We start from the raw sequence: 22,796 nt of genomic DNA on the forward strand, positions 1-22,796 counted from the left end.
CCCCAAAAACGCTCTTAATGACTCTGAGCGGTATTCTTACAATACAAAACAGGCTTTGTGTACATTGTGCCAGGGAGAGTAATGTGATATAGTGAGGTATCAAGTCCATTTCCAAGTCTTTTATTAACGTGGTGTTCGTATAGATGCTAGGATTATAGAAAATGTGTGTGAGGGGTTGTTGGATGGGGGGTCTCCCAGCAGACAGCAGGGGTTTGGAAGAGGAGAGGGGAAGGAATGGCTCTGTGATGACATCAGAGTGGTGAAGCACAGTGGAGGCCATGGCTGCACAAACCTCAGCAGGAGGGTCTGGTGGTGTGTTTGGCACTGGCTGAATGGCTGCAGCACTGTGGCCTTCCTCCCCTCCAGTTCCTGCACATTTAATGCCTGCGTGGAGGGACAGCAGGACCAGCGTTTCTGCTGACCGCTTCCCTGGCTCACTTCCTGCAAACCCTTTTCTCTGTGGCCCTCTTCCTCTGCTCACTGAATAACACAAACAAGTTAAGCTGGGGCAACTTACAATGAACACTGTCCTGCTTAAAATGCTGCCATAATATCACCACTTCGGCATTTCTTGACAGTGCGGTGGAGGGTCATGGGAATAGCCAGGCTCAGAGAGCCCCAGACAGCTTCCTCCTGGACACAGTTCTTAACATGCCCTCAGGGATAATGCCAGGGTTCGTACCCAATGTTACCTCTTCCAGTCACTCTCCACACTAGGGATGGGTTATTGGCAAGGACCTAACGATTCGATATACCACAATTAGGGCTGTCAAACTATTTTTTATTTTTTTTAATCGCAATTAATTTTGCAATTCAAATCAAAATATATCACATTCTTTTGCTCATGTTTAAAATTCTATTATTTTGCATTCCACAACCGTTTTAAAAGGTTCCATATTATGCTAAATGCACTTTTTAAATGTGTTCCAACATATCTATGCGTCCACGGTGTGCCTAGAGACTGCCAAAATATCAAAAAAAATAACAATCTCTCCTTTTCTCACTCTCCCCTTTTCTGAAACCCCCACCCCTCCCCCCAAAAACACTCCAGTCAGAATTATCCCCTTTTCTGACCTCACAAACCGTAAAGCCAGAAGCTTCCACTGTGCAGCCCACACCCCTATTTCTTATTGGTCCACGGCCCTGACAGACAGAGGGCGAGGCGTATCTGGCTTCGCTTCCGGACAGGGGGCGGGGGGAGCTCAAAGATTGTATATTTACGAGGGGACCTGCAACTCTTTTTTTAAAAATAGGCCATTGTGAGATTAGCTGAACATCAGCATAGTACAATAAATTATCTGAAAGTTTTTTTCAGCAAACAATTAAAGAAAAACGTATTAGGGACCACTAAGACCATATAATATGGTGTATAATAGAACCGAAAAGTGTATAATATGGGAGCTTTAAAGTACACATTAACAATGTAAAGCGATTCCTACCAGCTTTCACTTTTCCACAACACTAGGAATGGTGCCCGGCGAATAGAGGCCACTAGCCGCATTGCTACATCTACTGTAGGAGTGGGGGTTGCAGTCAGGCCTGCCCACACAATTGGCTGGGCCCCTGAAAACCTCCAGTCAATGGGCCCCCCTTACCCATTACTCCTATCAATGTGTGTGAGTGCGCTCATCCCTCAATAAACACATACATGTATTTGTAAAGAGAATAACTATCTTATCAACAAGGGACTTGCAGGGACAGTTGGGGGAGCAAGGGCTTATTATTATTTTAAAATAGTAGCACATTTCTGACTTAGCCCACCAGCAGACTAATTTATTTTGATTATCTTACAATCACACGATTTTTTTACAGATCAGCAGATCTCTACAAAATAATCAGTTCACACAGAGACATTGCTCTTCTTTAGTATTCACTAAAGCAAACACTTTTTTGTGTTTCTGCACATGACAATAAATCATTGGAAATCTTTTGGTGGTATTGTTGAAATAAATAACACAAATTAACATCAACAAAAGATTCTTCAAACAAATGAAAAAAAGGCGGTTCTCTCTACATGAATAACCAAACCAACCTACCCTTCAAAACTATAAAGTTGGCCTATGTTTGGTTGCAACATTTAGGCTTAGTTCATTCTGCTTTCATTGCAAAAGTACTGAAAACATTACTGAAATCATTACAAAAAAGTTCTTAATCTTTGAACACAAATCTTGTTCCTTCAGTTATTTCCAACTTCTTTGTGCCTTGTATCTTTCTTTGCATCTATTTTTATTTTTAGAAACAATGCAGAAAGCAGGACCTTGGTGGTTACGGCAATAATTAAAACAAGATGGGGGGCGCTCCGGTGGCGTAGTGGATAGAGCGCGTACCATATTGGCTCCAGCCTTCGTTGCAGTGGTCGCGGGTTCAAATCCGACCCGTGGACCTTTACTGCAGGTCATCCCCCCCCCTCTCTCTCTCTCTCTCTCCCCATTTCAACTCTGCACTGTCTAATAAAGCTTGAAAATGCCCAAAAATAATCTTTAAGAAATAATTAAATACATTGATACCCAATGGAAATAAAATATTGTGGAATTTCTAATTTACGTTAAAAAAAAAAAAACTTGAATTTAGTTTTTTTGGGAATTGATTCAGATATCAAAAAAATAAATATCACAATATATCGGTTTTATCGATCGTTAGCACAGCCCTACTCCACACCCATGCTTCGTTAGCGTGAATTTGCTAACTTGACTGTGTTGCATGTCCAAATTTCCCTAACAGTATGTTAGCTACAGTATATGCTAGTTAGCAAGGGAGCCACATGTGGGAATGTGCCCTTGTGCTCTTCTTTTTTTCTTTTTGCTGCTGTATGCTTATGGGGAAGATTCGGATAGAGACAATTAATAAAAGGACATTTAACCTGCAATTTTCAGAACAAGCGAGCACCAATGTTTCTTCATTACCCTTTTCTAATTTATAGACATTTGAGCATTCTTCAAGGCCACTCTTTCCTCCACCTCTCTCTCTCTCTCTCTCTATGTTCATCTCTACCAGGTGTTCTAACTCGTTTTGTGAGACCTCTGGCACCCTTCTCCCCCATACAAACAGTTTCCTTCTGTCACGACAACTGGAAAATAACCTGGACCTTGTTTAACTTACTTCAATAAAAAAAAAATGAGTTTGATTTGTGTTCTGTCTCTGCTCACTTAAAAGGCAGCTCTGACTTTGCTGACCCTACCCCCCAGCCTGTAATCTTAAGCCCACATCCGTCACTGTGACCCCCTGACCCTGCCTTTCACCACAAAACATGTGACCAACCTAACATTTCAAAGCTGTCTGCTGCCAATATTCTTCTCATGTGCTGTGCTGCCTAGTGGAACTTAAAGTCAACCTGTCACCAGTTATTGTGAAGTAGTGCTTCTCAGAGAAGATACGACGGACGGAAATACATCTTAAGATTGGGCAGGCAAGACGACCGTGTCTTATTTCTGGAGGGTCTAATGGCAATCTTGGCAAAATGTGAAGTGCTCTTTCCATCTCTGAACATAATTAGGACAATGACTAAGAAAAAGTCCCTTAGGTTTGAAAATCCCCAAAAGAAGACAAGACACTAATAGTTCATGGCTCATGTGAGACCAGTGATACCAGTGTCTTTGAGAATTATTTTAGTAAGAGAATGAACATCCTCGTCCTGGTTGCAAATGTATAAACAATACATTCCATTAAGTTATTCATTCATAACCGATACAGAATTACTCCAATGCTCTTATAAAACACAAAAACCGACAGCATACATTGGAAAAGTAAGTGGAAGAAAAGAAAAGTGTCAGTGATTATCTGAGAGGATACAAACACACAAACTTATCAGATGAGCTGCGAGGAATGCAGGCTAGTTAGGGTTGCCTGGTGTAGGATTAGTGTGTGTGCGTGCATGTGCATGCAGGAAGCATGCACCACTGTCCATACAAGAGAATGAGGCCAGATACAGTTCAGGGAGGTGACCGTTATCATACCGGCCCATGCAAATAGTGCAACAATAGAGTGAAGCAGAGTAGGGCCACGTAGCCTCTTGTGAGTCAATGTGGCCGATAACATGTCTCCCAACGCACTGTGGCTTTCCAGTCACTGAAAACCTTTTGTGTCACGGTGAAAGGACTAATAGGAGGCAATGCAAATGCTAATGTGTTTTCATTCAACCGTGATCAGGTGTATTTACATTTAACTAATAGAGCAGTCAACTTTTTAATTAGGGTTAATCAACCACCACGTAATTGCTGTAAAATATTGCCTGATCAGCACCCTTTTGTAACATGCAAGCATAAAATGCAGGACGCAGGAAATAAAAATGATGACATTCATTTCTCAATTACACAGATGTGATTTATATTATTGTGTCTTTGCACTGACAATGTGTGTTTTTTTTGCAAACTACCTAATGGCACTATGGCTAATAATTAATAATAATTGATTGGATTTATATAGCGCTTTATTTCGCTGTTGTTGACTCAAAGCGCTTACAGGGTTCCAGGTTCAATTCGTTCACACACAGTCATACCGGTGGTAAACTACGATAGTAGCCACAGCTGCCCTGGGGCAGACTGACGGAAGTGAGGCTGCCATTCCGCGCCATCGGCCCCTCCAACCACCACCTCAAACATACAGCAATCATACACATTCACACAAGGCAAGGTGGGTGAGGTGTCTTGCCCAAGGACACAACAACCATGACACAGGTGGCCGGGCGGGGATCGAACTGCCAACCCTTGGATCGTTGGCCAACCCGCTTAACCACCTGAGCCACAGTCGCACATCAGAAAGCAATGCTCAGTTACTGTCAGTAGATGTTTACGAATTGCTTGACCTAACTTCAAACATGAATATGTATTTTAGGCCAAATGATTATAAAAAACCTATTAGAAGGATTCATGGAATCATCACTCTTTTAAATCAGCCTGTTTAGGCATCAATCGAAATGTGGCTTGGTTTACATCCCTCACCCAGATGTACTATTTAATAATAGAACATTCTTGTAAAGCACATCAGAGCTTCTTAGTCAAAAACACAGCTCAAATAAGACTTGTAGTACGACATAATTTTTAAAAAGACCTTTCACTGCTATTAGCGCACACAATACAGTAGCACAATTTCATTTCATACGCTACAATGAGCTCATCCCATTCAGATCAGCGTGCATGGCTGAACTAAAGCTTTTAAATATTCCAAATGCATGATTAAAAGTGTGCCCTTTCGCTATTACAAAGACATGCATTTAATGATGTTGATTGAATCCAGTACATTAACTTGTTGCACCTCTGGACATTCACACAATGTGGTAAGTCTGATAGTTGCAAAACAATATGATGAGTTATGTTATTTGGCAAAATACTCACCAGCCAAAGAAGCAAAGCTCAAAAAAGGTCCATCTACAGACTTGCACTGCTGAAAATTAAGCATAAAATCTATCTTAAACGCTGCTCACGCTCTTATCCAATCAACTCACTTGCAGAGCATATTATCTGACTCCGTTAACCACCTGCTTCAACTCTGTGCTCCAGACTGACTTTTTTTTTAATCCTGCTGCTTTTTGTGTCTCCTGTTCCCTCCTCTTTGGTTCAACCCACCTCCTTTGCGTCCCTCCCATTATTCTCCCTCCCTCCCTCCCTCATCTGTGCCGAGGCCTGGAAGGTGGGAATTGGGAAAATCCCAAAGCACTTGAGTCCTGTCGCTCTCCTGTCTGTCTGCGTCGGTCTCAAATAGTGATGCGTTTCTGCCCTATACTCCCAAGATTTGGTCAGAAAAGCGACCCAAGCGACAAAGTGGTACAGAGACGCACTCTCACCTGTGTGTGTGTGCGTGTAAATGTGTGTGTGTAAATGTGTAAAAAAAGCACAATAGGCAGTAAGGAAACAAAGAATGGAATAGATATCATCTAAAAACACCAAACTGAGGCCACTCCCCTCATCCCTTCTCTCTCATTATCTATATAACCACTCCCTCAGAGTTCTGTTATACCCCTCTGACCCAGTATCACGTTCAGCTGCCTACAGGGTACCCCTCAGGGATATCCAATTTAAATGGAAGACTTTTTAAATATGTTTTTCCATGCCACTTAAAATTAAATGTAATGCCAAAGTCAAGGCCATACTGGCAAAGGTAGCATGGATATAATGGAAATTCTGACACATTTTAAAGGGTGCTTTTAATAAAGAACATCTATTATAAACTCACATTAATAAACTCACATTGATATTTTACCGTATCAATAGCTTAGTGTATTGTGTGTACATACTCTCAATAACAATCAAATAATCAATAATGTGTGTACTTGTCACATAACTACCTCTCTCCAAGTATTTAATTTATCCTACAAAAGGGCAATCAACAAATGTAAGATCTTTGTAAAGGAAGTGCAATACTATGTCAAATGTACCACTTTTAAGGCCTTATTTTGAGAATATTTAATCCAATGCTTTAAATGCTTAAAGAACCCGGCTGCTGGTAACCCTGTGCCAATCAGGCTCTCCCACCCTCTCTCATTACCTCCATTCTTCCAGGCCAGTCTTAGTTAAGCTCACACTCCTGCATGACCGCTTCTTGTTCGTGGACTGCCTTAACCCTTTTCCAGGTTCACCAGCAATAAGCCTATTTGAGTAGACGCCTACATCTACACACGCGCAGACATGCACCCACAAATCCTTACACACACACACACACACACACACACACACACACACACACACACACACACACACACACACACACACACACACACACACACACACACACACACACACACACACACACACACACACACACACACACACACACACACACACACACACACACACACACACACACACACACACACACACACACACACACACACACACACACACACACACACACACACACACAGAGAAAATCACTCCGGCCCCGGCTGGCTGCCATGTCTGTACCCCGCGCCTGGAGGCCAAGACCAACCCTCTATTGAAAGGCATTTAATTAGATAACAGTGAGAGGAAGAAAAAACTAAAAGTGGAGCAGTGGGAGATCTAAAATGTGGAAGGGCTGTTAGTGGTGGGTGGGTGTTGAGTAATGTCATTAGACTACGGCTGGCTTTAAGGAATCTCCATTTCTGGGGGCAGATCAATATGAAGACAGAGTGCGGAGAATGGCTGCTGGCAGCACTTCCCCTCTGCAACAGGAATTAAGAATAATTATGAAAACCCATTCTGGAGAAAGGCCGGGCCTGACTCGCATAAGCTTGCACCTCTGTGTCCCTCCCAAATATGCCCTATCCCTAAATAAATCTTTTGTTCTGATTAACTTGGAACACAATAAGCAAAAGGAAAACCCAACAACGCCCTTCGTTAGATAAAAGAAGCATTTTCTCATTGTTGTGCAACCCAAATACAAACATGTCTAGAATGCACACCCTCCTAATGACCTAATGATTAACTAGGGATTGAAAACACCTTAAATGTTTTATTTATTTATTTATTTAATTATTTCAGGACAATGCACATTGATAAACATAGTCATTCCAACATGTAAATGTGCCAGATTGTAGCCCAGGGGCTAATTTCCATCTGTTGTCCATAGGCAGGTGGATGTTACAGTAAAAGCAATACAAAAGATATACAATAAATACATAACATGAAAAGGTTCTATAAAAAGCAAAGACAAACATAAGTATTGGTTAAAAAGGAAATACAATTCAATAGAAAGTGGGCCGATACAGTGCAGTGTTATATGTGGTTACATGTTTGGTTATCAGTAAGCCATGTCTTAATTTTGCGCTTAAAAGAGGCCAGTGTGGGACATGCCCTTATAGTTGGAGGTAGTGTGTTCCATAATGCAGTACCGGTAACGGAAAGGGTGTTATGGCTAAAAGCAGTTTTCCTGAAAGGAATCTCACAGTCCCTGTTTGCAACAGCTCTGGTGATCCGAGTCTGTTTGTACCTAATAAACTCTAGCAGTGGTGGTGGCGCCAGGCCATGTAGTACTTTGTAAATTAAGCATACACAGGAGAATTTACAGAAATTATCGAAACTCAGTAAATTATATTTCTCTAAGATGTTACAATGATGGTAAGAGAAAGGTTTTTTATCTAGAGTTTTAAGTGCCTTTTTGTACAGAAGCTGAACTGGTTTTAAGATAGTAGAACCCGACATGGACCAGCTGGTGATGCAGTAGTTCTGGTGAGAAAGTATCATGGAATGCAGAAACATCATAGCAGCTGCATCTGACAGACATCCTCTGATTTGCTTGAAATTACAAAGATTGAATTTAATTTTTTGGGATATCATTTTAACATGTTTTTTGAAAGTAAGTCTGGAGTCTATAATCACGCTTAAGTATTTAAACTCATTGACAACTTCCAACTCTTCTGTGCCCAGGAACACCCCAGAATGAGAACGCATAGTAGACTGTTGCTTAGACAGGTATAAACACACAGTTTTCTTTGCATTTAAGATGAGACATGATCTGTTGAGCCAGTTTCATTGTGTCAGTCCAGCAGAACTGTATGGAAGCAAGAATGGTGAGGTATAGTAAAACAAAACAGAGGCTGTAGACAACCCCCCCCCCCCCCCCCCCCCCCCCCAACACATTTGCTAAAAAAAAAACTCAAGTTCCAAATAGGGTTGCAGGAATTTTCAAATTTGGAAACTTCCCATGGGAATTTATGGGAATTAACGGGAATTTTGGGAATTAACGGGAATAATTGGGAATTTACTAAATTTAAAGCAACCCAAATGCACTAAATCCTTCCAACTGTTATTTCAGTCCTGGCAAATGTTCTGTAAAAATCAGTTTTTTCAACTATGTTTTATAATATTTATGAACATTTAACTTCAAATCAGATTTTTTTTAAAGCTTATTGAGACACCCAACTTGATATCATATATTGCTTTTTACTAGACCAGGTTTACAGGGACTTAAACAGTGATTTTAAATATAGTTGGGAAAATATATTTTAGTATAATCTTGACTAAAACAACCAGATTTCATGCAAGTACACTTGGCAAGCTGCACATAGCACACTGCTTACTGCAGGGGTACTGAGGCCACGCCCCCTACATGCACTGTGCATTCCTCCATCACATGGGGGGGAGGCACTTTACTTCATTTATTGAATGGGTGGGGTCAGACAGATGAGTTATATTTTACTCAACCTTCATCCTTTTCCTTTCAGTGAAATTATTGATTGTTCACAAAATAATCAAAACTTGATAAAGTTCTACTTACAAATAAATCTGTTCAAATGTGATGTTTTTTTTATTATATTATTTTGCATGGATGTCTGCCTATGCCAAAACATAATGTTTATATGTTTAGATTAATTTTTGGATATGAATTTTTTTTTTTAAATGACCGCCATTTAGTTAATTCCTATAATTCCTAATTTTGAATATTCCCAAAATTCCCGAGCGAAAGTTCCCGTGGAAAGTTTCCGGAAAGTTTCCGCAAAGTTGCCGGAAATTTACCGGAAACTTTCCACCCCTTTACAACCCTAGTTCCAAACATACCAGACCCTTTCTTTCCCAACCAAATGACAGCCCTCCTACAAACAGCTCTGTTTGTTAAAACATAAAATGACATTACTCTACATCTTTACTCTTTTTGTTATGCGGCAATGGCGCTTCTATTGTTTACATGGGGTGTGTGCTTGACTACAGCCTTGGCTAAAGGTTTTAATTGCATGGTAGGCCTTTTCCACAAAAACCGGCTTCTCCTGTGCTGGCCAAACCCAACATGGCCATGATAAGCTAACACACTGCTCTCTGATTTGATAAAACCAAGAGGACCAAAACAGTGTCTAAGAAATAGCACTCAAGAGCCACTACTCTCTTGGCATATCAGCAGGGACCCATAAAGCCTTATGTCACCCACATTATACATAGCACAGAGGTTGGGATGGGAAGGATCAATCACTCATTGTGTGCCTCCACAGCAAATTAACCTTTAAGTAAATACGTGATGCTGAGGCTTAAACACAGTGCTTCTATACATCCCTAATAGCATGTAACGCCTCCAGGATTAGCACATGTACTCCAATGACAATCTCAGACAGTTAACATTCTCCAGGAGCCATCTATACTATGAAATAACATAGATAGTCCAAGACGCCTCTATACAGTCCCCTATGGCTCAAGAATCCTATCAGACTTACTCAGGGCCATCTGTTGCACACAGCCACAGAACTCCCACAGCTGCCATGGTGTCATAAATAATGAAAATTCAATTATGAATCAATCCATAAAACTGCAGCAAAGGCACCTATGAAGTTACATCCCCCTCTAGGATCAATCCTACCTTGTAGTACAATACTGCATTGTGAGAAGAGGAGATGAACTCAAAGCAGCAAGTTAACTTAAATATGGTTTTCACCCCAGACATACCAAATTAGGAAATGAAACCCTGCATTCGGCGAAAATGCAGGGTTTTCCCCAATGAATGTAGTTTCCGCTGTGCTCGGAGTGCACCACCATCAAGTATAATCACATGCTTTGGATTTAAGGAAGAAAAAAACTCAGATTTACCCCAGTCCGCAACACATCTGCTCTTTCAAATAATTACTGCCACATTCAGTTCCACCTCTAATGTATACATTTATTAAAATGTCTTGACCAACGGCAACGTCAATAAAGGAAACCTTATATAGACTGTCTGAAAGGCCTCTTCTGGGAACACATTTAGTTTTCCTCTTTAGCTGCTTTTAATGTAATAAGTCTGCCACCGAACCGAGACATAGAAACACCAGATTTGGAGCAAATAAAACACACCAAGTGGAAAAAGTATGCATGCATCCTTTCTTTTCCTAGAAATGACGTTCATAAAATATACATTAGCTGGACTAATACAGCGGATGAAATAAGTATTGAACACGTCACCATTTTCCTCCGTACATATATTTCCCAAGGTGCTATTGACATGATATTTTCACCAGGGAAAAAGTATTGAAAACACTCAGATATTTATTTTATACTTTGTACAAAAGCCTTTTTTGGTAAGGACAGATTCAAGACGCCTCCGGTATGGAGAAACTAGTCGAATGCATTGCTCTGGTGTGATTTTGGCCCATTCTTCCACACAAACAGTCTTCAAATCTAGAAGGTTCCGTGGGCCTCTTTTATGAATCTTGATCTTCAGTTCTTTCCATAGATTTTAGTGGGATTTAAGTCAGGTGATTGGCTGGGCCATTCTAGCAGCTTTATTTTCTTTTTTTGAGAGTTTCCTTGGCTGTGTGTTTGGGATCATTGTCTTGGTGAAATGTCCACCCTCGTTTCATCTTCATCACCCTGGTAGATGGCATCAGATTTTGGTCAAGAATGTCTCGATAAGATTGCCTGTACCATTTGCTGAAACGCAGCCCCACAACATTATGTTCCGAACCTCAAAACTTCACTGTTGGTATAGTGTTTTTAGAGTGATGTGTAGTGCTATGTATTTCTCCTCCAAACATGGTGTATATTATGGCATCTAAACTCTTAAATGTTGCTCTCATCTGACCACACTATATTCTCCCAGTATTTCACTGGCTTTTCAAAATGTTGTGCAGCAAACTTTAAACAAGCTTCAACATGCTTTTTTTTCAGCAATGGAGTCTTGCGTGGTGAGCGTGCATACAGGCCATGGCGGTGGAGTGCATTACTTACTGTTTTCTTTGAGACAACAGTACCTGCTAATTCCAGGTCTTTTTGAAGCTCTCCACAAGTGGTCCTTGGCTCTTGGACAACTTTTCTGATCATTTGTCTCACTCCTCTGTCAGAAATCTTGTGAGAAGCACCTGATCGAGGCACATTTATGGTGAAATGATAGTCTTTCCACTTCCGTATTATGGCCCCAGCAGTCATCACTGGAACATTCAGATGCTTAGAAATGCGCCTGTAACCAATGCCATCGTTATGTCTTACAACAATTAGGTTGCAAAGGTCTTGAGACAGCTCTTTGCTTTGAACCATCATGAGATGTGTCTTGTGTGACACCTTGGAAATGATACCTTTTTGTAGGCCATCAGTTGGGACTGAACCAGCTGATATTATTTGCACTGACAAGGGGCTGGATTGCTTTTTAATTACTGATACACTTCAATTGTTGTCTTGGCTTTCCATGCCTTTTTGCACCTCCCTTTCTTAATGTGTTCAATACTTTTTCCCTGTGTCATTTGTTTCACATTATTACATATAACTTAATTTGTGAACGTATTTGTTGTGGTTTATTTGTATGTATGGATTGTTTGGGTTGTTACCAACACCTGAGGGGTATACTACGAAGCGAGATTAAGGGCTGAGCGAGCTCTGTTGAGTCTAAAGCGGTCTAAAGCCAGAATTTTCAGTATCACGAAAGGTGGCTCTCTTTCTACCTGGCTAGATCACCGTGGTAACAGAGGCTGCACGGCTAACCTGCTCAGAGCAGTTTTTGTTCCAGAGTTTGAGCTTAAATTCGGCTCTTAGAGCGCGGACCTGACAATATTGTCTGAGCGCTACATTCTTACTGAGGAAACTGTTACATCTAAATTTATTGATCAGCAAGTTAATGAACGAAACGAAGCCGTGACATTAGGCTTACAGCAGAGTGAACTGTAACATCGCGCTGGGGCTTTTTGCCACATGCATACAGTTATTGAAAATGTAAAATAGCCCACACCTATAGCCTACTGTATGCAGCGCCACTCTATGCTCTCACCTCAAATGATTTTACCTGGCGATCTACACACACTGGCTCTTAATAAAGCGTTCTATAAAATCACAGTTTGCAACATTATTTCACTGTAGGCTTCTTTCTTTTCATAAGTAGCGATTACAGTTGGGACGTGACAGGTGACAGCTGTTACAGTTCGGACATCGTTGCAGACTCGCAGGTTAAGCTTCTCACAGTTCATATTTGTCCTCCAGACTACAGGTTTTTTAATGTATGCCTATTGGTATTTGTAAGATTCAAATAAAAGGCTAATAGTCTAAATCAAAATTGTATTCATTATGATGTGGCCCAAAATTAAATGATTTTCCATAGGCTATTCATTTGGGGACAGTGTCAGACTTAAATTACATTCTTAAGTATGGGACTATAGGCGTAGTGCTATAAATATAGCAAAGTAGCCTATATATAGCCTATTAGGCTAAATGGTATAGTGTTTAAATCCGAGTTCAACGTTTCATTGTTTTATAATGTCACGTTACGCACTGCGAGAACGATCGGCAAGATAAATAGATAATTTCCATGCTGGCAGCATTCCACTCTCCTTAGCCTATTTGCAGTAAGAGTTTTTTTCGGCTCTCTGTTTTCTGCTGTAATAATTCAGACTGACAAACTCTTCCTCTTGAATGAAGTTGGCGACACACTTTTGTTTTACTCAGCTGCTCACAATCAGTCCGTTTGTGTAAAGTTAGCGGCACAAGATCAGTCCAGTCTGTGCGGAAGCAGAGTCAAATGACGGTCAAACGCCCCCTCTCATGGGGACGCGCACAGAGCCTGAAGCTGAAACCCTCGTTCAACATAAGAGGTTGATAACTGCCTTCGTGATACCGGTTAGCTCTGAGCGAGGGTATGTGTTATGTTGAACCAGATCAAAAAAAGAGAGCCGGGCTCTGTTGAGTTTGCTTCGTAGTATACCCCTCAGGTGAACATTTCAAGTCAATAGAACCTTGGGAAATATATGTACTGAGGAAAATGGTGACGTGTTCAATACTTACAGAAACTTCGAGTGGCCTATAACGATGCCATGAGGATCCTGTTGAAAAAGCCCAGATCTACTAGTGCCAGTCAATTGTTCTGCAGTATTAATGTGTACACCTTTGAAGCTCTCTTGAGACACATAAGGTACAGATTTATTCTCCGCCTAAATGATTGCAAGAACAGTCTTGTGCAGATGCTGGTGAATCCTGCATGTAGTTGTGTGCGATACCAGTCTTCCTTATGGAAGCTCTGGTACAAATCTCTGTTGTGATGTCCCTTTTTTTAAATATATTCTTGTGTTTATGTCTATATTTATTATGTGTGTTGTATATGGACCATGAGTCTGCCAATAAAGTACTACTACTACTACTACTTATTTCACCCGCTGTATCAGGACAATGAGAGCTGGAAGGATCTTTCCTGAGAGGGAGTCTTTCTGTAGGACGTGTTGAACTACTGAGAAAAAGTAGTGTCCTTACAGGCACAGTGTCCCCACAGTATGGGCTATTGTAAAACATCTAGGAAAGATTTGCCTTCAAAACGTCCATTGAGGAACTATTACTTAAGATACTGTCAGAAACACATTATTTGTCTTTTGGAGGAACTTTCAATCTGAAGTTCTTCACAGCAGCTAACAGGAAAAGAAAGGTTGCAGGAGAACATGTTAGTTATTTGAGCAGTTAGGTTGGGGCTGCTACATCTCCAACACTTACCAGTATTGTGTGTTTTCTTGTGGTTTTTATTTTGTCCAGGGACACTGGCCATTTATGAAAGTCAAGGTAAATGTGATACTGTTGTTTTGACTTTCAACTGGCATACTGGTAAGTTATGTGCTGGCAACCTGAGAACAATATACATTTGTGATGTTTTCAGAGGGACAATCTTTCTGGAACCAAAATATCTAAAGATATGTTTGCCCTGTAAGATGACATGTTGCTCTGGCTTTTAACTCAACATATTATGGCTGTGAACTAAAGTATTGGGATAGTGTGTCAAGAATGAGCTGTAGCAGGGGCGCCCTTAGCTCAGTTGGTAGGGCGTCCCCCCCTGGGCCGGGCCCAGCAGCAGACCCGGGTTCACCTCTGTCTCTCTGCACTATCAATAAAGCATAAAAATGCCCAAAAAATATCTTTAAAAAAAAATTGTGAGGCGCTGTCCAGGAAACAGTATTTATCAAGCCGTCTAGATCCTGTCTTTAGGATAAGCAACGTAGAAAATATAAAAAAAACAGTTTAATGTTCTATTCAGTGTGCCATGACAGACTTTACTTGCCTTAGTGTGTGACATCCTTTGCATTGTGAAAATTACAATTTTGATAGTGAAAGACATTACCTTGTTTTGACCTATTGGCTATTATATATTCAGGAACAATAGTGACACAACATCATGGTCTCATATACACCACTAGGTTAAGTCTGGGCCAAAGAAAAAAGACACCAGTGGTTACAACAAGACATATTTATAATGAATACAAAAAAAAGAGAAAGAGAAGATGTGTGCACCGGGGACAGGGCATGCAGTACACTTACAAACATGCATTCAGTATACGAAACAAGCATGCATGGAACATCAGGTTAGGGTTCAAGCAGATCAAATATGCCATGCAGATGAGGCAAGCATGCATTGGCCTTCACAGTGTTGGGATGAATCCTTCAAATAAAAGGTAAGTCGGCAAGCTTGAATACTTGGAAGAAATAGAAGCATAGAAAGTTGAGGGCTGAGAGACATTGAGGACAAAGAAAGTGTTTGCTAGGAGGCCCTTCCAGCTGTTAAAAAAACATAGAAAGACCAAGGTCATGAACCTAGCAGCTACATGGGTACAGTTAATACAGCAGTATATATAGAGGACGGACAGACACACACACATCAACAGGTCCATCTCTCTTTTCCAGCTGTTGCCAGAGCAGAGCAGTGGCCCCAAGGCACAATGATTAACGCCTCAGTCAAATGCTATTCAAACCAGATGGTAAAGATAGAGGAGAAGGGCAAAGGCTCTCCCTCCTTCTCCAACTAGTAGCATACACAGGAAGGCATAAACCCCCACCACCACCACACACACACCATGATGCTCCACATATGCTTAATCTTGTGTGTGCGTGCACAGCCGCACACACATTTAAATCATTTTTGTCATGAAGTGCTCTGTAGTGCATTTGTAATCTTGTTAAATGAAGCTTTTTCTTCAAACGTTTGAAAACAGCGGCATGAAAACACAATTTAACAATAGGAAGGGTTTAACAACATTACTCTCTTTATTTGCCCAACCCATAAACGCCAACTAAAAAGGCGGAAGGCTACTCTGGAGCGTCGGGGGAAAATAAGAAATGTCAATCATCGGCTCCACAATACAAAAAGCCTGCTAACAAAAACACATAATCAAGACAAACCGGCCTGCCCTGTATTTCAATCACGCTATCCAAAACGTGTGTGTGTGTGTGTGTGTGTGTGTAGGTACCTTTTTCACACATATGAGATCTGTAGGGACACCCATCATGGCTGATCCCCTAAGCCTGCTGTACCAAACATTTCTGACAAAACACTGAAATGGCAGGAGCAGGCATCAAAGCACACATATACACATACACACACACACACAGACTCAAATCATAAGCTTGATCCTTTTCACAAGGCACAGCGCATCTCACATATCAAAGGACTCCCTCGAACACTCAATAGCATCCCTTTCAGCTTGCTACATGAAAGAGAACACTGTGGTGTCTTATGCTGTTCTCCCATTCACACAGCCAAACTTCAAAAGAGGGAAAAATCAAGTTGGGAACCATTCACTGTCCCCTTTGCTTGGTGTTTCAGTAAGAAATGATCAGGAGGTGGAAGGGTCATATATAATTTGGCGGAGTAAACGCCTTACCAGATTTGCTGGTTCTAGATCTGCCACTTCACACACAGTGTGAATATACATTGCAAACATCTGGCCAAGTCCTTATCACCATGGGAAAATGTCTATGTTCTCCCTGCTCCAGGCCTAGGACTGGTCTCATCTGGACTTCCACTGTGGTTTAGCATGTATGTCAAACTCTCAAAGCTGTGCCACACGTTCATGGTAAAGCACTAGGCTTGATTGCCATCTGTTCTCAGCCTCTTCCAAAGAGCTGGACCCGAGGCTGTTGTTCCTCCAATGCCACACTTGGACCATGTAGGCAGAACTAAGTAAAGTCAGTAAATTGAATTAGGCTGGCAGAGGGAGTGTGAGAGTGAAACAATGCAAATAGAGCCAGACTGCTGAGTCTGTTGTTTTGTGGCCTCAGGCCACCAGAGATGAGGACAGTGCTACAGAGGGCTGGTAATCTCACTTCTTTCTAACTCCACACCGCCAAATGTCTCCCATTTTCTAGCTAAAGTACCATCACTTAAAAGGTGGAGTCAACGATTCTGAAGAATGCTTGTTATCAATTACTGTCAAAATCTCCTCACAATCGGCTACCTGTACGTACACTCTGTCTGTCTGTCTGTCTGTCTGTCTGTCTGTCTGTCTGTCTGTCTGTCTGTCTGTGTGTGTATATATACAGATTATATATATATATATATGGATATATATGGATATATATATATATATATATATATATATATATATATATATATATATATATATATATATATATATATATATATATATATCCAGATTTTTTTCCTATATATAGGAAAAAAATCTGGTGTTAAAACACAGCCTAGGCTCTATGTTGCTAGCTTGATTTCGAGGGAGGTAGCCCAAACAAATTGTTGATGTGAGGGTTAAAATAAGCAAAAAGCTTCAGGAGGGCCTCACTCTTATGTTAGCCTGGTGCTACCAGACCATCGTACTTCATTTAATTTGTACAGAAGGTCTGGCAGTGCTGTAATTGGCAAACGCTCACTCGTGGAGGCGGGTGTCTGTTAAAGTTTAAAACTATTGGATCTGCCCAGTGCCACTCTGGATTAGCCAACCAATCGCATAACGTTTGGTCGTCACGTGTGTCATGAGCCGGCTTCTGGCAACTGAAACTGGAGCGCGACTTCGACGTCATCGTTCTCAGCCACTCGCTCTGTTCGCTGATTGGACCGGCTGTCGAATCTCCGGCAAAACTGGGAAATGGGCTGTACACCCAGACTGACTACTGAAGGGAAAATAAAATTTGTCCGGAAGTAGGCGGGCGGGCGGAGCCAGGCTACTCTTATGTATTGAGATAGACCAACTCATGAATGTGCAGAGGAGGGAAAGGAAACTAGAGTGGAGTAAAGTGAGTGAGTGAGAGAGAGAGAGAGAGAGAGAGAGAGAGAGAGAGAGCTGCGGTTTCCCCGAGTTCTGAGGTCAGTCTGGGGCTCTTTGGGGCGAATAAACACGGGACTTTGAAAACTTTCAAAGCGTTCAAATTTCGAGACAAAAATCGCTTCAGATATCAAATACCATCAAAGATTTGAACAAAAATGTAATTTTTCCATGATGATATAGTTGCAGTGATTGGTGTTGTAGTAGCTCTGGTTATAATGGAATGGTCTGAGTGGACAAACACACAGTAACCTACCATCATTCTTGTGTTTTACAACAGCAGGAGAAAGATCAACATCAGACAGACAGACAGTTACTTGTGCCAGCCGTACAGAATGAAAACCACGGATGTCTTTTACTAAAAGTTTCTGTTTTTAGGAACTGCTGTGCCACTGGCATACTTCACCCATTGCAGGGTTCGACATAACCAATGGCCCGCTGGCCGGGGGCCAATAAAATCATATGCAGGGCAAGTTGCTTGGCCAGTTACGGCCAATCACAGTTCAGTAGGCTATCTTTTTGTAGACTACATCATGGTTCATTGAAATGAGCGTTGAGTCGTAATGAAAGCAGTGTTTATTTAAGACTCAATATAATAAATCTAATATAAAATATATGTTTTAATGAAAGGCCAGTGGACAAACGATGCGTGGGCGTTTTGACAGGCGGAGCAACAAGCGGGCGCACTCTCGCTCCGTTGGCAGAGCTGCCTACCGTCCGCCTGCGAGTCGACAAATCAATCGACTTGCTTTGCCCCCTTTCTTTCTTCCCACAGCAGAGGTTGAGGTGCAGAAAATTAAGTGAAAACTGTGCTTTTCATTTAGCTGCCGCCGTAATGTTGCAGTATTTGCATTAAAGCCGTAATGGTAATACAAATGAGAGGCTTTTTTTTAACCGCTGTGAATGCGTCTCCGGTGATTGTGTCGGTTGTAGACAGAAACTAACGGAGGGACTCGGATCACGGACAGTTCCTTAGTCGCGCAGTTTGTCTGCCGACATGGCTTTGTGTTTTCAGGCTCGAGACATACAATTAGATCGCGGAAGTCTTTCCCATTGAAATCGCTAACGGGGGGAATATCCCCGGTTATTATTTTAGCCACAAACCACAGTTCTTCTGCGCAGCGGCTCACTCGCTCACTCACTCACTCACTGGCGAGATCTCACGATGAAACGCTGCTATGCTCGGACGAAGGCATTGTGTGTTTCTAAGGTGATTTAACGTCATAGTCTTAGACGAGCGTTTAACTTATGCTGCATATTTTGCACTGCATTGTTTTGTATCAATAGTTTGAAAAAATGGTCCCACACCGGACTCTTATGTGAAGCTGACACTTCATGCTGAAGTGACGCTTCTGCAGCGCGCTCACGAGCAGACGTGAACTCGCATACATGGTGAAATCTCCCATTAAAAAAACGGCCCCTGATTTTCGGATTTCTATTCTATTTTTAAAGTCAACTTGAGCGCAAGTGGAAAACCGGTCATTCGGTCGACACATTCACATCCCTAATGCATATAAAAAAAAGTAATAAAAACAGCCTACCACACCACAAAGACTGATCAGACCTTCATCTCTTATTTTTCCCTATGTTTGATCATGACTTCTGCAGGTGAACTATTCATTAAACTGCCCAAATTCAAGAATAAAAACAATAATCAAACTACTGGACTTTAAAATACTGGCCCACCCCTTCCACATACTTTCAGTCGTAGACTTCAAATTCAATGTTTGCCTGGTTTTATATTATGTGTATGAGCAATCTCAACATTTCATATAATTAACTAAAAGAAAAATAACCAAATCTAAAGGGAATATCTATACTGTTACAGTGTAGATATTCCCTTTTGATTTGGTTATTTTTCTAATACAGGTATTATAATTATTGACACTAAATTATGAAGAAAAAAAAAGTGTGTGTAGGGCCAGTGAAAATATACAAGGGGCCAGTAAAACTCGGATCAAAAAAAGTTGTGTTGAACCCTGCCCATTGTGTTACAGCGCATTTAAGATTGAATGACAAAAGTACAGGGCAGCAAATTAGTAGGGATGGAGCCGATCCGATCCAGTATCGGGTCCGATATGGCGAAATCTGCGTATCTGATATCGGACTGTCAGCTCCGATATTAAAAAAAAAAAAAAAAAAAGGATGCATGCGCCGACGTGCCGTGGAGGGAGAGAGGACACCACTTTCTCGTTAGACATACAGTACATATCAGTTTGTTAGCCAGTGAGCTAACCAAAGCTAACCCAAGTCAAGGAAGTGGAGAGAGTGCAAATACTATGTAAAATACAGCCAGAGAGAGAAAGACTGTGCAGACAAACACACCACCACATATTCTAGTGGGGCAGAAGTGATCATTGAGAAGGATTATTTTTGTGTGACTCTATAATTGATATTTTCATTAAAATATTGCATAGTCTGCCTTTAAGATAAACCTATATGCATTTGTGTATATATCTTGCTCTTTTAAATTAGAATTGCTTAAGCATTCCTAGCCTTACACAAAACATTACCACCAACAAAAAATTTATAATAATTATGATCCAAAACCCAGATATCGGAATTGGATCGGAACTAAAAATAGTGGATCGGTGCATCCCTACAAATTAGGATTAAAGAGAAAAGCAGTTGGCCAAGCACGCCACTAGAGAACTGAGCCAGTGCCAACGCACCCACACACTTCAGCACGAGCCATTTAATGCCAAACTGAACCCAAGATATGGAATACTGCTGGCTTTAATCAGACCAGACATTAAGTGAGCATACACACAACCAACCAAGATGCCTGAATTGGATGTGACTTCGCCCTCTTGCACCAATTATATTCAGCCATGATCCCAGGGGCTCTCCAATCTCCCAAGAGGATTCTGATCCTGACACAGGCTCAGTCGTGCACATCACACTGTCAAAGGAATTTAGTTCCATATTTAAAAATGTAATTTTTCCACAAACGCTTAAGGAACTCTAGGTGGAACAAATGATGTTGGTGAAGTTTCAATCATATCCGTCTCCTATCAAAAATCCTTCTTTGCATAACAGGAAGGGCAGCTGGCTGGTAAAAAAAATTCCCATCAACAAGTGTGAGAAAGCAGCCATAATGTCAAAAACAAAAGAGAAAGCTGAATGATAACAATGTCGCAGAGGTGACATTCCATGGTGGTAGGGTGGCCGTCATCTTTTCTTTTAAGCCTGGCCCATTAGGAGAGCCTGTGAGCGGTCTTTCTCTCCAGCCCAGCTGGTTGTGGACACCCTGTTAGAGGCAAACTGTTTGGACTTTGACCCTGCAGCCCTGCAGAGAGAGCTGGGAAAAACATTGCTGCTTCTCCTCCGCTTCCCGTCAATGGGAGAGAAACACAAACCAGGCAGGTTTCAATATACAGCCCCTCTTTAGTGACTTATGGTGGTCCAACACAGTGTTCCTTTCCAGCACTTGCAAAATTTTTCCAGTCTTGGAGCAGGTGTGCTGTTGCTGTTTTTGATTGCCGTCCTCCAGGGAAAAACATACAGAAAAGAAAGAAGAAAAAACCTGAACACCTTTTCCGCATTAACTTTCTTTCACCATTAACATTAACAACCCCCCACCCACCCTCATGTTTCAACAAATGGGCTCTATTTTTTTTACAATGATTAGCGCTTGAGGGACACATTCACTTCAGCAATACATGTACAAGGCCCAAGTGGTTTGTTTGCATGTTTGCCCAAAGATAACAACAAAATACACACGGCCACGCAGGTCTAAAACACCAAGTCCTGCTAAATTGGAGTACGCACAGAGACAAAAAAGAAAACAGGGCATTCAGTCAATGTGAAGCCAACTGCTCAAATGACATAAAAGCCCCAAGGCAATTGCTCCAACTTAGGTTGAGGCAAGGTTTCATCTAAATTTCCAGAGCAGACAGAAAAAAAGAGGAAAGATAAGTAAATATTACTTTTTTTTATAATGCATCACATTGAGGCAAAGTGACAACAAGGATAAATCTTCTGGGGGGAGTTTACACAACAAAAGAAAAAAAACAGCTTAGTGTCCCACCACAACTTCAAACCTAGAAGCAATGTAAAGAAACGGGACTGTCATGAGAGCCATTATGCAGCGCTCTCCCACTGGAGTGAGGGACAACCGCTGTGCCGATTGCATACCTGTGATTGTTCATGGCTACACCTGATACCAGAGCGACAGCAGCACACAATGCTTTGAAGAGAACATAGAGCTTAAGAGACACACATACACGACACAACCCCACAGTCACTTCACCATTAGAAAGAAATAGCTGGGGGGGGGGGGGGGGGGGAATCACACACCACATGAGGGCTGCACCATTAATCGTAAAAAAATGTTTTATCTTGATCTATACGATCTCATTTCTAATTGATGACGCATTAAAGTCACGCTGAATGTTCACTTCTTTGCTTGGGGACAAATCCAGCCGCTACACAATGTGACACAAAACAAACTATCAATGTATCAGTCACATAAACTACTCAATAGTTTAGATGTTGTAACTTGCCAGTATTCCTATTGGATGAGAGAAGTGATATCAATTCTTGAGAAAAATTGTGATTCCTAAGAGAGAATCGTGCCGCCCTACACCTACATAATTCACAACCTGTCCAAAATGTGGAATTCGGGGAGGAGAATCACAGGTAAACATGGGAAGCACAGGGAGCACTCGGAGCTGGGGATAAACAGCCATACGACTACGAGTGATTAAAACTGCAAAGCCTTCAGTCTGCCTAAGTAGCTTGGTGTTCTCGACAGTGGGTGATTATCCTACGCTTGGCTTGGCGGTATATAAGACTTGTCAGAAAAGCAGTTAGAGCAACTAGCCAGCTGGTCTAGCCACGGTGTCCCTGGGTGAAAAAGAAGCGTTTCTATCACTGTGGAGCAGGCCAGCTCCGCAAAGAACAGCCAACC

The 22,796-nt window shown here is 41.5% G+C and overlaps 1 protein-coding gene across 2 annotated transcripts in view; it reads right to left on the reverse strand.

Moving 5' to 3' along the window:
* Positions 1 to 22,796, reverse strand: part of LOC307250376 (solute carrier family 45 member 3) — a 42,325-nt gene that overhangs the window by 16,426 nt on the left and 3,103 nt on the right. The window contains exon 1 of one of the 2 annotated variants that reach the window (XM_080027442.1): positions 5,331 to 5,461. The exons of the other annotated variant lie outside the window; for it this stretch is intronic. The gene's annotated coding sequence lies outside the window, so the exon portion shown is untranslated. Of the gene's footprint in view, positions 1 to 5,330; positions 5,462 to 22,796 lie in introns of those variants that run through there. 2 annotated transcript variants of the gene reach the window in all.

Source organism: Ammodytes marinus, assembly GCF_949987685.1.
Source record: "Ammodytes marinus genome assembly, chromosome: 5".
In the NCBI taxonomy this organism is placed as follows: Eukaryota; Metazoa; Chordata; class Actinopteri; order Uranoscopiformes; family Ammodytidae; genus Ammodytes; species Ammodytes marinus.